Consider the following 15,460-nt stretch of genomic DNA (forward strand, 5'->3'; position numbering starts at 1 on the left):
TAGCAAGACCTACACATTTTGAGCACAATTTTTTTTTTTTTTTTTTTGCAGTAGGTAAATTTATCTATTAATACTGCCAGTAATTGAATACTCATGCATATAATAGACATTACACATGTGTGTGCTCACACTTCAGAGACACTAATACACACATATAACATTAACAAATTTTGATTCAATGTACATCATATACGCTAATTCACAAGAAACAGTCATAACTTTCAGTGGTCATCCAAGCTCTTAAAGCAGTTAGTATGTAGCAGATCTCTCAAAATGTATGCCCAGCCCAGATCTGCTGCTATGTCCTAGCAGAACAACGCTTCCTGATGTGACATTCTGCAGCCATTTAGGACCTGTACAAACACGTTCCCATAACACATGACTTAGCAGAAGGTGAGCGAGTTAGCTCATTGACCATGTCTGTAGCTCTTAAACATTAAACACTATGTAAATTACCACAGTCAAACACATGGGTCTTTCTGTAGTAACAGTACCATGAACAAAAAATACAAAAGAAATGGAAGAAAACAGCATTTTACATTCAGACAAATGGTGGTTCATTTTAGGGAAGTTTCCTTCAAACCTAGTCTGTTTGACCACCTGGGTTATGATCAAATAACCTGTTTGACCACCTGGGTATGATCCCCTGGCTACATACAGGGATAATACTTAAACTTTCAATATGGTTGTGAGGGGGAAGTGAAGAATAGCACCTCAGAAACTTCTCAAACATTGCAGGAAGCAGAACAACAGAAGACTTTTACAAAAGAAACATCTAGAAACAAAACAATAATAGAGAAATTAGCAAACAGAGACTCCTGGAGATACTGTGGGCTTCAAACTTGTTGCGCCCCAAAGCTGCTTGCTTCTTCCAGTGTGTTTTTTGTCAAGGACCAGGAATCATTCACTTCCTGAGGTGCACAACTCAGCTCGTAGCACATTCACTAGCAGCGGCACCACATGGGGCTGGAAATACGGTTCCCAAGGAGCACTCTGTCTATCTCAACATTTATTTTAAAACAATATGTTTCCATTTGGATCAAACGGCATTCCCAACAAGGTTAAGGTAATCTGAACCAACAAAATAGAGAGGTGGAAGCATAAAATGTGTTGTGCACCTACACAGCATCACAAAATTCTACCTTAATCATCTTGAGAAATATAAAATAATTATATGCCCTAGAGAAATATTTTTTTTTTTAATAATTTTCACATTAGTTTATATACTCCTTACTATTGCCATTCCTCTCATTCATTGTATGGAATTCATGTGAATTACAAATTCGGTTTTATAAACCATAGCAAAAAGAGCAATAAGTAGTAAAACTAGGATGTTTCAAGGAGAGAGTCTGGACCAATAGCTCTGTTCTGACATTATATGATAAATATTGATTCACCTGGATGTTAGGCTTTTCTACTGGATTATCCCAAATCTGTTTTTATTACTGTGCAATAAAGACACATACAGCTGTACCACAGGTGTTAGCACAGTTAGCAAATGGTAGCAGTGTGGAGTCCTAGGCCTTGCAACTTTGCTGGGGTTTGCTAATAGAAGGTTAAGCCAAGACCAGAAAACTCTTTTAGAAAATGCAAGCCCAAATACATAGCACCTAACTATTCTATGATTCTATGACCCAGGGTAGGAGTTGAATTATTGCCTGCTCAGCTCTATGGGAAACTAGGCTCTTAGCAGGCACCCCAGTTCCTCTGATACTCTTGTCCTTCATCACACTTTCTTCTGTTTTATGGCCACTCAAGTGAAGAAGTGTGTCTTACTAATTGCATTCAGGGAAGAGGGAAAAAAATTCCAGGTTTCTATGTGAGAACCAGACTTCAGAGAAGCCCTTATATATTTTGAAGAAGCAACACTTGTTACCAACAACATTACCAGGTAAAAAAACAAAAATTATGGCTAATAAATACAGCTGCAGCCTAAGCACTGTCATGTGCGCTGTAGAAATGGGAATGTTGAGGGCTGTAATCACTAATGTTGCTGATGGTACTACAAAGAGCTTAATAGAGGGCCCTTGTAGTGGCACAGTGGCACAGAGCGTTTCCCTGCAGCATCCTCTGTGGGTAACCAGAGACTCCAAGGTCTCTGGCAGACAATCAACTCTGCCACTGCCACAAGCAAGGGGAGGCAAAACAGCAGAGAAAGCTGTTCCCCCTCAAAGCAAAGCTTTCCTGTGAGAGGGATGATCTGTCCTGGAGGGGAAAAACAGCTTTGAAAGGAGACAGCCCGTAAGATGGCTGCTACACACAGTCTGCTTACACGAATGAGAAGTAGCTGAGAGGCTGTAACAGAACATATGGCATGCTGTGGTCTGTGTTTCCCAGCACTGCTTCCATGGCAGCCATGAGATTTTCCCTGTGAGCACTAACATATACACAAACAGGGAAGTTCATGCAGCCCCTGGCATGGGCACCTCTTCCCTCAGTTTCCCCTTTCTCTCATTTTATGACATTTCCCTTAAGTTTCTAAACTCTCACTCATTCTCCTTTCTTAGACAAAGGCTGCATTATGCACAGCGACATAAGGGAAATGGTGAATCATGAAAAACAGTAATTAATGCTGAAATGCCATGTGTGGTGTTTTTTGGAATACATTGCAGGAGATTAGTGTTTTGTATGGATTTTTTTTTCCCAGTAAAAGACTAAGATTTCTTTTCTAACTAAAATAAAATCAAATTATGAAACGGCACCAAACCCACAAGCTTGGTAACCATTCTCAATAATGCAGTTTCAAATCCCACAAAAGTTTACTTATTCTGGCAATCTCAAAATCTGTGGAGCAATTACCACCAGCATAATAAGGGAAATCAGCACAGATTTTAATGTGAGCAAAATGGCTTCTGCAGTGTTCTTAGAGGAAAAGTAAATATATTATAGAAGAAGCCTTACATCACAACCTTTTCGTAAAGCTTAAAGCTTGGATGGCCAGATGATTCTTTAAGACACTGAAGTCACATGTCATTAATCAGAAATTACAGTCTTTATTCATGTATATTTGACTGAAACTGCATAATTTTAGTCTCCAATAGCCCTGGATAAATGACCCTAAGTATAGCACTTTTTCAAATTGACAGTGATTGATGATGGACCAAAAAATTATGAACACAGAAGAAGCAAAAATGAAAAATAGACAAACCCTTTAGTATTACACGGATTTCTTGTTTTCACTTTTCCAGCTCTTTCCCTCTCAGTTTTTATCTCTATAACCTTGCTTATCATGTTTTAATCATTTTTATGCTACTGAATTTGTTACATTTTGCCTGCAGTGCCCCCACACTAAACCCTGAGCTAGCTGAAAGATTCATTCAGATAAATGGAATTGATTTCATATTTTCCCATTCATGAAAAGAGTCTTTGAAGTTAGAAACTCTTTATGCAATATGAAACTAAAGAAACTGATTACTTCTAGGAAGCATTTATCTACATCTCTTGGCAAAACTGCACAACACTCAGATGAGCATCATTCCTTTCACAGTTAACCAGCCTCACTGGGTCTGCAGCAGCAGCAGCTACCCAATAACTTCCAAGTCCCTTTTATAAACACAAACTACCTGACTGACCATGGGATAAGTGATGTAAATAATGTTCTCTAAGTAATTAAAACCCCACCCTATTGATCTTTTTACAAACCAGTATGTGCTTGCACTAATTGATGAAACAGTAAAGAGAAACCAGCACCTAACTAAATTCATTGTGCATAAACCAGTCCTTGTCTGTAATAGTAACCACTGCTGGAATTAATTACCGACCCCACCTTGGACTCAGCACAGTTCTGCACTGTGCCTTGACACCAGCTGATGCTCCCTACATGGAGAAGATGCAGGTCTGAGCCTGAAATTAAATACAGTTGATTTTATACCTTCCTCAAAGTATCTGCTTGTGTATGAGGTTGCTTACGGCAAAAAAAATCTGTACTGGGCACATCATGAACAAGCATGCTGTGGCAGAGGCGGTTCACTTATTTGCTGACACGGCTGGTCCATCTTGCTGTGACCCACCAGGCTGGGACCAGCTGGGAGATGGTCAAGTGCTGCCCTGCACCTATTACCTCTGTCCCTCGCAATCAGTCATACGGTGTGATAAGGTATCTGATTTCAGATGAGCTTTAGATGGTGTAGTCTACAAAACAGATTTCATACCATGAGCAAAATGACGGAGCAAGAGGAAAGCCAGTGGCTTGTATAAACTTTTGGATATATTTTGTAATTCATGTCCTTACAAAAAACTCTAAGGTCTGAAGATGAAATTAGAAACAGACGGTGGCCCTATTGTTTTCAGATCAAGTATTGGCCAAGTATGAGCATAGTCCAGAAATCACCGTAGCCTTGTTATTTTATTTTGCTACCAAGTCTGATAGTTGAGCTGATCCATCACACACAGTTTGATTTCCCCCTTGCAGTCAGCAGTGGTTAGTTGTCCTGGCAACTGAAATGCAGCTCTAGATGCTGCTTTTGTCTGGACCTATACAACAAGAAGAATCTCTTCTGCCTGTCAGGCTTAAATGAAAAGTTTTGGAGGTGTTTTTAGCTATGTGGGGTTTTTTTAAACCAGGCAATTCTTGATTTGAGCAAGTACTGGCAGTTTTTATGGAGGTAAAAATGAACCTTTAAAACTGTTTCCATTGGTATTAATTCATGGTACTCCAAAGCTTTAAACTGATTCTGGTAGATTAAAATTCTAAATCGTTTCATTAGGAACACACTGGTACATGTGCTGTTAGCTTGTACAAAATGAAAGGCTTTTATTGGCACTTTTCTCTATCATGAGAGTGACTTTCATATAGGATTAGTGAAGCTAATATTGCCACTGCATTATCACTTTATGAAAATTTGCTAATGAGATTTGAAATTGCTTAGTGAGAATATACTAATTCTTCCAAACACTTACCCTGCCTATCACCTGCTGAAAGCTGGACTGCACAGCCGCTGCAGCAATGGGGAGTGAGTACTCGATGCCAGGAGAGACAAACTTTGATTTTCTCACTGCATCATGTAATGTCATCCCACATCAAGGTCCCCCGAGTTACACCATGTCAGCGCAGCTTAGGGCTTCATGCAGTGTGACAGAAAGCAACATGGTGTAATGCAAAGCAATACGCTCTAAAGAGCCTGTTGCCTCATTAAAGAACTTATGCCACAGGGATGGGTGCTGCCATGATCAATACTGCTGGTCTGCTGAGCCCTGCGCCCTGATTTGAGCAGAGTCAGCACAGGACTCCACACTAGTCTCCAGGCTGGGGTGGCCAGACCATGCTGCAACCACCTGCCCCAAAGAGTTGTGGGCAGGGGGAGCATCTGGAATACACGGGGATATGCCCTAGCACAGGTATGCTGACAGTTGCCATATTTCAAAATAAAAATTGAAAAAAAACCCAAATCTAACAGCAACAAAAGTTATTCCCTGCTGTTTACTTTGAACAGTTTCCACTTTGGGGTTGAAAATGAATGGTGCTATTTTTTTGTAGTGTTTAAGCTTAGCTTGTCCTCCTTTGCTATTCCTTGCACTGAGCTTTGGTTTGGATACTTGCAGGAAGTAACTGCAGTTGTGGCTTTGCAAGTGAGAAGATCTTGGAGGCCTTTACCACCCAGAGACACCTGGGAGCACTTTGGGACTAGGAGATCAATCACAATAGATATGCAGACCAAGTCCACAGATTTGCAACATGTCCATTGAGAGGAACAGTTCTCGCTTCTTACAATAATTGCTGAAGGTCATCTGACTAGTCTGGAAAGCAATAAAGCTCCATTTTTGCCTGTCTTCCAGCTGTCTCAATTTTCTACTGGGCCATGAAGACAAGAAGAAGGAAAGCTGGAAAAGCCTCAGTCATAATTCTGTGTTCCCTGGCACATTTCTCAGCCATGGAATTATGCAACAGAGGAATCTGTTCTCGGGTGTCTGTTTTTCTCCTGCCATAAGTCATGGCTTGTAACACTGCATTCAACACCCAATGAGACAAGAAGAGCCCCTCTCTATAGGAGGCATTTGGGTCGATGTTAGCTGCATGAAGGGCTCAGTGCAGGGCACAGTGTGTTGTGCTCCAGGGAGCACTGAATGCCAGTGTTTATCCAGCAGGAATCCGGAGCATCTGAATTTCTTTTGTTTGGGTTTGGTAGGGGTTTTTTTTACTTCTTTACTATCTTTTCACCAAAGTGAAAAGCTTACAGGGAAGAGCCACTGTGCAGTTTAAAAACAGATTAGTGAGCAGATGTTCATCTAATCCAAGCACCCGCCATGAATTTTTGTTTACTATTAGATCATGTTTAGACTACAAGAAAGATTAGGCTGCTACTACAGTGTGCATGCCTGTGTTGCTCATCAGGACCATCCTACTGCAGGTTTTACTGCAGAAAAACACAATTTTGGAGGCACAACCACAATAACATCAATAAGTAGCCATTAGGTCAAGAAGATCTACTTTCACACTGAGCTCCAGGTACCACTCAGATTTGCACCAGCTGAGATTCACCAACACAATAGAAACACCTGATGTCCATCTATTGGCCATTAGGACTCATTTGCAAGCACATAGCCCAGACCATTTTAGATTTTCTGTTTGATTTCTTGTCACTTCTCCACAGGTTGATATTACTTCACATCACATCTATGCCATCTATTGGTTATGTCACTAGTTAGTCAATCCCCAACATGAAAAAGATAAGCAAAGTTACATGAATCAATGTTAATAAAATTTTAAAACAGGTACTCCCAAACATTCCGCATGTATTGATCAGATAAGAGAAACCACAGAAACGAGCAATACCCGAACCCCTGAGCCAACTTCCAGCATGGCAATTGAGGGTCTCAGAGCTCCTCATTCTCATTCAAACGAAGGTTCTGAGGCATCACTCTGACAACATAAAGATACCTCAAAGGGGATATAAATATTCAAACTTTAAGGTCCATTTATATTGCTTGGGTGTGTGTGTGTGTGTAAAATAGCCTTAGGGTAAATGAGTGTTAAGATAATAGATTTTAAGGCCAGAGGGGAATCACTGTAATTACTTAGTCAGACCACAGAGTTTTACTCAATAATTCATTTATTGAGCTGATGTCTTCTGCTAGCAGGAGTGCATCTCAGTACTGCAGGTAGTTACTGCACACTGAGCCATATGCATATTTGCAATTAATACACCAAGGCTACAAAGTACAGTGAAGTGCTTTCTGGTATCCTGACATCCCAATTGCAAGAGCTGGGTCTCTTGCGTTTGGGCTAGATCCCACCAGGCTGGGAGTGCTCAGGCTAATAGTACTGCTTGAGCACTTCGGCTAGGGTACAGCAGCAGAAAGAGCAGACAGGACAGCCATGCAGGGAGGGTGCTGAAGAGGAAACATTCTTCAGTGGTTAAGACTTTACATGTGTGCAGAATTCACATCCTGAAATCACGAACTGCTGTTGGTGATCATGGTCACTAATGGAAAGAAACATGGTGCTGATAAACACAGTGCTGAAAAACACAGCTCTGGCAAAAAGTGAGGAGGTGGGAAGATTTCAGCTCAGAGGTGGATGCAATAGTTCCAGTTTGAAACATAAGAAGAAGCAGATGACCTTGGGGTTCATCTTCCATCCTTCTGGGTACAGAGGTCTATATGCACGGTGCTGGATCAAGCTCTTTGCACTCTAGATGACTTACTTGTAAAAAAATTGGGTTCAAAAGTAGGCCCTTGCAGAAAAACAGATGCTGAAAGTGAGCTGAACAATCTTTGGTAATTAAATTATAATAAAAAAAATTGCTCCATTCATTAACTATGGTAATTGACCAAAAAGCAATAGGACACCTGCTATTTTCTTTATAACTGTTCCAATATAATTCAGGGTACAAACTTCATCTGGAAGAGGTCATTTAGATTTAACATGGCTTCAGATTATTGTATTAAACAGCTCATAAATATCCTCACTTTGTATTTCCAATCACTGCTTTCATCAGAGTTTGACCAAAGATGAATCCTTAGCCCAGAGCTCAGTATTTATAACAAATAGCATTTCACCGGATTTCTAACTGTTCTCATCTTCTTTTGCCCATTCCTCTAGGCCCTATCTTGAATGAAATCTAGTCTTTATAGATCTCTCAAAGTTCAGTGAGTGTTGTCTCTTGTTTTCTTTATTTGTTATTTAAATGTGACAATGTACCATTTTATTGTTATTTTTATTTATTATTTACAATGTGCCAGTGCATGGCAGTGTGTCCCCTGCAGAGTTACTGTCTGACAAACAGATGTACTGGAGATGGAACAGAGGACTTCTGTTTTTCAGCAGAGAGCTTTTTTTTTTACATCCTGCACAAGAAGGATTTATTGTCTAACTGTATGGATGTCAATGCTGAGGCAATTCCATTTCCCAGTTGGACAGAGTTCTTACTGCAATAACGTATTTACCCAAATAACAATCACTGTGGCAACTGGTTGCAAGGATCCAACCAACCAGATTTCTACCAGTTTTAATTTAAGTAGTAGTGGAGTAGTAGCGAGTAACAAGAGAAAGAAATAAGATGAATTCATATAAAGTAACAATTTCAGTGGTTTTCGTAGTGTCAAAACTACCCCAAAGCTCCAAAGTTGTGTCTTGAGAATTTTAGCTAAGCTGCTTCTTGTCTGTGTTTTGTAAAGGCTCTGTTTATTCTCAATTTCAGCTGTACAACTTGTACAGCATATCGAACGACTTAACCAAGCAGATTTAGAGTTCAGTAGACAGTGTTCTTTGTTAGATTTTGTCATATACCAAATTCAATAGACTCTCTGCTGCAGGCGTACGTCAAAATGCCAGGAAGGCATGAGACATTGTTGAATATGTTGGAGTTTATTGTTTAGTAAAAATTAAACTTGGTCTCTCATTCAATCTTTTTAATTAAATAGTCATACTCTAATGCTTAAGGGACAAAGGAAAAGAGAGAATAAAGACAGTTTTTCTGTAAAACACGACAGATATTTCTTTATTTCTCTGTTGAACAAGTCAGAATATGTCATCTTCTCTGAAAATAAATACAAGTATTTTTGGTAAATGTGTTCCAAACAAGGAATTACCATCACTACCGCTAGCTATTACCTACATAAGATCATTAACGAACAGACAGCTTTTCTGCATAAATAGAGCTGTGTTTGTTTCCTAATAAGAATTGCCATATTCTCTGCTGGTGAATTTTGGAAAACAAGTCTTAGATCTCTCTGTAAAGACCTCACACAAAAACTGAACAGCCATATGTGATAGCTAGCTAAAAACAAGTAATTTCTCTGCTCCCTGTCTGCAAATTTGTCTTTATGAACACTGAGCAGACTGTATGTTAGATCCTAGGCATCAGGCATCAGCATCAAATTGCTTAAGCCCAGAGAACTGCTAGGAGTTTGCCAAGCCTCCCATTTCAAGGAATTCTTTCAAAACCCACTCTTCGCGGTCTGACCACAAACTCGCCCAACTGGATTTGGAGCGGGAACACTTGAAAAGTGCTCAAAGTGTGGGCAATCACACCATAGAAAAACAGAAGCCCTTAACTATACCACCCCTGCCCTTCCTGGGTCACCGTGGGAAGCATGCTACTCTCCAGCAGATTTCTTGCTTCATTTTGTTAAATCATGGAAGCAAGATTTTAATTTCATGCCATGCTATAGGACGCGGTCCTTACCACTCTATGTCATGTTTGTCAGACAGCAAAGCATGTCATCAACCTACATTAAGAATAACAATGGTTTTGGATGCTTTCTAGCATTGGCTATATGATTGTCAAACTAACTAACACCACAAAGGAGAAATCTCTTTTACCCTAGTAATTGCTAAATTGTTTGACAGAAGTGCTTTATTCCTGCAAATGTAATGAGAATGGGAAGTGGTACAAATTCTAACCCATTGAATTACAATCTTTAAATTGTAATCCTGTTTTCCTCCCTGCAGACCTTATTCACAGTAACTTGCAGCAAATCAATCAGTAACTCTTTAAACCGAGCTTCTTAATATTCATATTCTTAATTATCTATTTAAGGTGGATAGTGAAAGTTCATTATTCCTCTTCACTCCAAATATTTTTAAATGCAAAATGAAGCTTTATAAGATTATGACCAAAATATGCACTGTTTTCTTATACTGAATTGCGAAGGTCAGTAAAGTCATCTGACTAGCTGTGATCAAACAGCAGCCACAGTCACACAGGCAGGATCCTCTCTGTCTGCATAAAAAGAGTTCTGAACCAGTCATAACAAATGAGAAGTAATATTTGCCCTCAAGAATGTACCTTGGACAGTGCCTACATGTGCTCTGCACCCTGCAGGGACTCTGCAAGCCTGTCATGTTGTTCCTAGTTGAATATTATGAGCACCAAATATAGTTCTGGAGGAATTTTTGCTGCACATAAAAGCTCACACAGTATGTAATTTTGAAAGATTTTTTTATTTTTTTATTTTTTGGTACCCTCAAATAAGCCGAAAGCTATTTTCTTTCTTTGTATGGTTTCTTGACTTATTCAGCTTTTATTGGCCTGTGTTCTCTGCTAAGACAGTACCATGTGAAAAGCTTCTGGTTTGCTGAACCAGATGATGCTGATACAGAGTGCTTGTGTGCCCTTGTATTTCCTTGGCTCCCAGATGTTGGCTGGAGACTTATGTCATTAAAACCATGCTTCTCCATATGAATGCCTATTTGGAGTCTCTGCTTGCCCTAGTTTTGGCTGAGATGATAGAGTTTGGGTGGGATAGAGCCATACTCAGCTCCACATAGGGCAGCAACTGCTTCTTGTTACGTTTCTTAAGGGTGCAAATTATCCATTATCCAAATTATACTCTATACCAAGAGACGTAGATGAGAAAATATCTAGTCATGTCCTTTACCTAAGATTATTTTTGTTTCATGCCTCTCCCAACAGAGAGGAGGGCTCGTGCAGTCACCATACTTCCACCTGCCAGCACCCAAAATTACCCCTCGAGAGCTATGGCCCTGCCATGGACAGACTCCCACAAGAACTGTGTAACTCTTCAAAGAGGTAACCTTCCTCTGATACTCAGGTGTGTGGTACTTCAGTCCATCTGTTTGCTTGGTCCCCTTGTGCTCCTGGCTCCCCTGGAATGGCCCTGGAGAACTGTGAGTTAGTAGAGATAAAAAAGATACGGCCGGTAGTCTTGTCACCCAGGACAGAAAGGACTTGAAATCCACCTTTACTACATTTGTGTTAGCCAAAACTCATGTTCAGTTAGGAATACCACAAGTATTTTGCATTTTTTACAGTTAAGGCATGTCATACTGTTAACAGCTATTACCAGGTACAATTGCACTGTAGTTCTATAAAATAAAATGTAATATAATAGTTATGCTTTCCAATTACACCATAGTAATTGTGAAAAATTATACAAAATCTCAGGCTTTTTTATGGTTATTTTTAACACTGAGTTTGTGTACACTCTAATAAACACCATCTGTAGAGAATGTAACACACAACTTCTGTTTTAGCATAGATATGTAAAACTGTAGCATCAACTTTCCAGTGAGCATCCAGTTAAACAGCTATTGTCTCTGTGTTCCTCTAAACTTCATTAATTCAGCAACTTAGCCCTTTGGATTCAAAGTCTCGCTTCATTGCATCCATGCTTGCATACCTCCAGTATTTGATTATTGCTAGAACGTTTATGCATATGCCCTGAATCCCTGACTCCTCCGCCATGCAGCACCACCACATCCAACCCCTCCGTGTGCGGGGTTGATTATGCACCAGCGGTTGACACAGAGCAGTGGTTTCTAAATTCTTGCTGTGAAAAGCTTTTGAGGTGTTTCAGTAGAAGGCTGCTAGTTGTGAATACCAAAGCAGAGGCTTTCCCCTTTGCAGAGGCCCCTTAAGTATAAAGTACAAACAATAAGAAAGAAAAGCAACAAAAAAAGAGAGATCTGGGCTTTGAATCCTTCTTAGGGTCAAGCACTAAACCCTCTTTTGACAGCTACACAACCAACACTTGTTCTCCTCAAGAGAATTTGACCTCCGGTAAGGAATTGAACAAAGTATGTATTTTATCTACAGTGGACAAATATGTTGTTCTAAAGCAACAAACAAACTTCAGATAAAATATATGGATAGCAACAGGAAAAAAAAAAACAAACCACAAGCTCCCAGAAAAGAAACCCCACTAAAATTAATGCAAATTTAGAAAAAGAACAAAGTATTTCTGATTTCATTGACTGTGTTGTATGGCAGAAGGCTAATCAATCTAAAGTGTTATATTTCTCCTCTGTTATTAACCAAAGTCAAATAACATTATCATTTTGCTTAATGCATTTAAATCAGGAATATTTTCCCTGATGCTCTGCACAGGCACTTTGCAGATTTCAGTGGAAGTTGTTTATATGCTGAAGCATTGAGCCTGGATAGAAACACTTTGCTGTGATAGCAACACATACCAAACAGTTTTCATTTTCTCAATTCAGGAGGAAAATTGCTGTTCCTCCCTCTCCTTCGAATTAGTGCTCTTTCTGCATTATTCCTGCATTATTTGAAAAAATTACAAGCACGTTCATAATGGCCGCATTTTTGTGCCCATCTTCAGCTAAGCCCTACCTCAAACCCCCCTGAAATTGCTGTAATTATTTCTACTGGCTTTACAACTTCTTATTTCGTTCTGCAACTGATTGAGACCTGGCCAAGATGCAGTGGTCCCTGGCTGCCTGATCTTGTTCCCTTTGAAATTATGTTATATCTTGCATTGACTTTTGACACTGAAGCGATGTGAAATGAGATGAGAATAGAGCCCGCACGGAGGGACCTACACCCGCTGCCCACTGCGTCCCTCAGCCATGCTGCGGGCACCGGGCCTGGCGCACATTTACAATGGGGATCTGCCTCTTTTGCAGCTGAACTGGCAGAGATGCAGAGTCAGGTATCAATTAATTTTTGCTGATCAGCAGCTTTGAAAATTGAAAGAAATCATCAGAACAAACTTAGCTGTGGGTTTAAAGCCAAGTGCAGCTTCAGCAGACTTCAGCGGAAGTGAATGTGAGAATATTACGCTTTTATTACTACTTTTGTTCAAAGCTTGCCAGCAAGCTCTGGCCATCTTCTAAAGTTAAGGATAAGGATTTAATTTGCATTGGGATAAAAAAAGAAAAAAAAGGGAAGAAAAGTGGAAGAAAACAAGAAAGGATGCTTATTCCTTATCAAAACACAAGTATCTCTAAACTGACACTTGGACTTACGTGTATTCCACCAAGAGCTCAAGATCTGCTGTAATATGCTATTTGCTGTAAATGACCAAAACACAGATTTACCTGCCACAATATTTTAAGGGAGAAAGTCTGTTTATGCAAGGATGATAATTATCACTAGCTTCATCTATATTCTACCAATGCCACAGTATGCTGAGCAGTAACCAAATCCCATGCTGAAAAGCACCTAAAATATTACCCCAAAAATCCCCTGCTGCACACCTCATATTTACATATATTTTAGAGATTTTCCACATAAAATTAGGTGCACACATCTGGACATCCCTTTATTTAAACAGATATCTATCATGTATGTGAACTATTTATTCATTGCCTTGCAATCTTCAGGAATAGGAGGAACAAGAAGAGGAGAAGCTATTCAGGAGGAGCTTTCCATAGGTGGTGAACAGGCAGGAGCAGGGTGCAAGACCTGGCATGGGGCAAGTAAGCCCTGGCCGCTACTGTGTTTAGCCAAGTAGAGGGAAATGTGGGTAGGGACAATAAGAAAAGCGAGAAGAAGCTGAGAGGAACGGGGAATATGATTTGGGTGACACCACAGTGCAGAGCACACAGAGAGGCTGCTGTATGACGTTGGAACACATACCTGGATTGCTCACTACTATCAGTTTATACTTACATATATACACATACATTTATGCAGCAGTGAGAATCCCCTCATCAACAGTTAATACAGCAGAATTTTTCAAAGTGAGCTCTGATTTTCAGACACTGAATATTCAGCACTTTCAAAATTAGGAACAGGAAAGAAATTAAGCAACAGTACAGCTACTTGTTATTTTTTAAATATCCATGCTATATGGTCAATTCTCATGAATAACAAACTCTGAAAACAATTACAAATTTAAGCACCTATAGCCACCAGTATAACACATGGGCTTTATTATTTATATATGTTATGCTAATGCAATGTGTATGATTGTTATCAGTGCACTATGGGATACAGCATTAAAAATATAACAGCCTGCAGTAACTATATCCTTCAGGTTTCACAAATATTGCCAGTAGGTAGAATGGTGTTTTGTTTGCCTGCATTTACTTCTGTCTTGTAAATACAAATATGTGGTCAAGGCATCTGCTCAGTCAAGAGCTGTGACTGCTGATGCAGGTACAGGTTTTCAGACCTGTGCACAGTAAAAACCCATCTGAGTGACTGAGTATACAAATCACCAGTCAAATGTGCAAATTCTTTACACATTTATGATGATCAACAGTCACTGAACCAGCACAAAGGTTAGACACCCCTACATAAAAATCAGACCTGTGACGTGTTTAGAATAGAATCTAACAAAAGAAAATGCAGAAAATACAAGTTAGCTTATGTTGAGTTTAGGTTCCGATTATTCTTGTTATCACTACTTAGAACTGTTTGGAAAACAAATACAACATTTTGCAATTAGACCCCTGATCTATGAAAGCACTTGAGCAACTGTATAACAGAGCATATGAGTAGTCACTTTAATGAAACTACTACTTATATACATGAATTATCCACTCATTTTAAGTGATTTGCTGGATCAAAGTCTTTCTGTTTCAATTAGAGCAGCAGAGTTCAGGTAAGATAGGAACACCAGTTTGGAAAAAATAGCAGACCAAGGTGCCTGTATCAATAAAGATATTCTCAGAGGGGAAAGAAAATAAATGGTATCTGTAGAAAGTGCCCATGTAACTACACTGCATCAAGTATAATTATCCGTTCAACTTTTTTTAACCTAGGAGATTAAAATGAATTTTATTTCAAACCCTGTAAGAATACTCTGCACTATTTTGGTTTGTGTAGGGGCTGAAGATGTTAATGCTCCAAGAACTTGGACAAAATCCTATTTAAAATACCATTTCTGCTTTTTAATTAAGGTAAACATTATAATCTCCAATGTAGCCTATTCAAGCACCAGACCAGTTCATTCAAAGCAATGCATTCTCTTCTGAAAGATTTTAGTATTATATTTGAACATTCTCTCCCTCAGATGCACCTGAGAAGCATTAACTTCTTGGTGACTTTAAGAACCAAATCCTTCCCACAGGCACTTGAAAATATTTAGCATTTTTTCAGTTGAATGTAATTTTCATAATAAAGTAACTCACTCAGCTACCTGACACCACAGACAAAGACACCGAGCGAGCAGCTCCTGCCAAATTAGGCAAAGCATGATCGCAACTCCCAGTTACATACATAAGTAGGCTTTTAAACATCCAATTGCTGTAACAATTCAAGTAATTTATATTATTGTTATACATTATTTTCATTATTTGTAACACATGCAT

Source organism: Strigops habroptila, chromosome Z (genome assembly GCF_004027225.2).
Source record: "Strigops habroptila isolate Jane chromosome Z, bStrHab1.2.pri, whole genome shotgun sequence".
NCBI lineage: Eukaryota > Metazoa > Chordata > Aves > Psittaciformes > Psittacidae > Strigops > Strigops habroptila.